A 2,500-nucleotide genomic window follows, 5' to 3' on the forward strand; every position below is an offset into this window, starting at 1 on the left:
AGCGCGCCCGCCTGTCGCCGCCATGGGCCTGACACCCGCTCTGGGAAAAGGCCTCGATCAGAAGGACGCGGGCGACCGGCGAAGCGCGCCGTGACGAATTCCGTACGCCACAATTCCGCGCACTCCAAAAGCGCGCGGATTCGGCGATGGGCACATCCCGCTTCACTCGCCGTTACTGAGGGAATCCTCGTTAGTTTCTTTTCCTCCGCTTAGTAATATGCTTAAATTCAGCGGGTAGCCTCGTCCGACCTCAGGCCGAAAGTAAGGACCGGGACTATTCTTCCCGTTCCGCGCTCGCCGTCGGCGCCGCGCGCCGCCGCGCACCTCGATTCCCGCCCTTGAGCCGCCAGCCGTTGGCCTCTTCGAGGTCGACTCGCCGCCGCCGCGCGGGATTCTGGTCGCGATCGTCGCGCATCGTGCCGTGCTGTCTTGAGCGGGACGGGCGCTCGCGCGTCCGACGCCGCAGCAGCCGCGCGGAGAAATCCCCGCGCGGAACGTTTGCAACGCGACCCTGAGGCGGGCGCGGCCCCGGGATTGACCCGAGGCCGCAATTTGCGTTCAGAACGTCGATGCTCAATGTGTCCTGCAATTCACACTAATTCACGCAGCTAGCTGCGTCCTTCATCGACTCACGAGCCGAGTGATCCACCGCCAAGAGCCATCCACGATTGTTTCGCTCGCACAGTGCCTCGCACTATAGGGTGACAAAATAGACCGCGCCGAGCGGTCGGCCAGGCCGACGCTTGAAGCCGGAGCGCGCGGCACCGCGGCACTCGACGCGCAAACATTACCGGGTGACCGAATCGCCGGCCGGCGCGCCGCTCCTCGCGGGTCGGGCGCCGGGTAGCAAAGACTTTTTCTCTCGCTTGTCCGAGTTTCGCGTTCGCCGAAGCGTTTGCGAGACCGTTAATGATCCTTCCGCAGGTTCACCTACGGAAACCTTGTTACGACTTTTACTTCCTCTAAATGATCAAGTTAGATCGTCTTCTCGGACGCCGGCTCGACCGTTGCCGGCCGCGCCAGGTCCAATCGGAGGACCTCACTAAACCATTCAATCGGTAGTAGCGACGGGCGGTGTGTACAAAGGGCAGGGACGTAATCAACGCGAGCTAATGACTCGCGCTTACTGGGAATTCCTCGTTCAAGGGAAATAATTGCAATTCCCTATCCCTAGCACGACCGGGGTTCAGCGGGTTACCCAGACCTGTCGGCCAAGGCGAGCACATGCTGATCCGGTCAGTGTAGCGCGCGTGCGGCCCCGAACATCTAAGGGCATCACAGACCTGTTATTGCTCAATCTCGTGTGGCTAAACGCCACTAGTCCCTCTAAGAAGTTAGACGCCGACCGATTGGGTCGCGTAACTAGTTAGCAAGCCAGAGTCTCGTTCGTTATCGGAATTAACCAGACAAATCGCTCCACCAACTAAGAACGGCCATGCACCACCACCCACAGAATCAAGAAAGAGCTCTCAATCTGTCAATCCTCACTGTGTCCGGGCCGGGTGAGATTTCCCGTGTTGAGTCAAATTAAGCCGCAGGCTCCACTCCTGGTGGTGCCCTTCCGTCAATTCCTTTAAGTTTCAGCTTTGCAACCATACTTCCCCCGGAACCCAAAGACTTTGGTTTCCCGCAAGCTGCCGGAGAGGTCGTAAAACTAACGCCCCCCGATCGCTAGTTGGCATCGTTTATAGTCAGAACTAGGACGGTATCTGATCGTCTTCGAACCTCTGACTTTCGCTCTTGATTAAAGAAAACATTCTTGGCAAATGCTTTCGCAGTCGTTCGTCTTGCGCCGATCCAAGAATTTCACCTCTAACGGCACAGTACGAATGCCCCCGTCTGTCCCTCTTAATCATTACCTCGCGCTCCGAAAACCAACAAAATAGAACCGAGGTCCTATTCCATTATTCCATGCACCATTATTCAGGCGAATCGCCTGCTTTGAACACTCTAATTTTTTCAAAGTAAACGTTCCGGCCGCCGCCGACACTCAGTCAAGGGCACCGGCGGAGAACCGGAGGTGAGGCCAGGACGGCCAGTACACGCCTTGCGACGGACCGGCCGCCTGCGCCCAAAATCCAACTACGAGCTTTTTAACCGCAACAACTTAAATATACACTTTTGGAGCTGGAATTACCGCGGCTGCTGGCACCAGACTTGCCCTCCAATGGATACTCGTTAAAGGTTTTAAAGTGTACTCATTCCAATTACAGGGCCTCGTTTAGAGTCCTGTATTGTTATTTTTCGTCACTACCTCCCCGCGTCGGGAATGGGTAATTTGCGCGCCTGCTGCCTTCCTTGGATGTGGTAGCCGTTTCTCAGGCTCCCTCTCCGGAATCGAACCCTGATTCTCCGTTACCCGTAAGAACCTCGGTAGGCCAGTACCGTACCGACGAAAGTTGATAGGGCAGACACTTGAATGATCCGTCGCCGGTGCGAGACCGTGCGATCCGCAAAGTTATCCAGAGTCACCAAAGGTTGCGGGCCGAAGCCCGGTCGG

At 57.0% G+C, this 2,500-nt stretch overlaps 2 non-coding genes and 1 pseudogene across 2 annotated transcripts in view; all 3 read right to left on the minus strand.

Annotated features, from left to right (window-relative positions):
• The window catches only part of LOC146144079 (large subunit ribosomal RNA), a 3,679-nt pseudogene extending 3,421 nt beyond the window's left edge, over nt 1-258 (minus strand).
• A 248-nt stretch (nt 259-506) lies between these two features.
• Nucleotides 507-660, minus strand: LOC146144080 (5.8S ribosomal RNA). Its single transcript, XR_014498844.1, has one exon. It is a non-coding gene; the product is annotated as a 5.8S ribosomal RNA (ribosomal RNA).
• A 247-nt stretch (nt 661-907) lies between these two features.
• The window catches only part of LOC146144081 (small subunit ribosomal RNA), a 1,810-nt gene continuing 217 nt past the window's right edge, over nt 908-2,500 (minus strand). The window contains exon 1 of the ribosomal RNA XR_014500887.1: nt 908-2,500. This exon is cut by the window's right edge and continues 217 nt beyond it. This is a non-coding gene — a ribosomal RNA (small subunit ribosomal RNA).

Source organism: Ascidiella aspersa, chromosome 5 (genome assembly GCF_963924565.1).
Source record: "Ascidiella aspersa chromosome 5, kaAscAspe10.2, whole genome shotgun sequence".
In the NCBI taxonomy this organism is placed as follows: Eukaryota; Metazoa; Chordata; class Ascidiacea; order Phlebobranchia; family Ascidiidae; genus Ascidiella; species Ascidiella aspersa.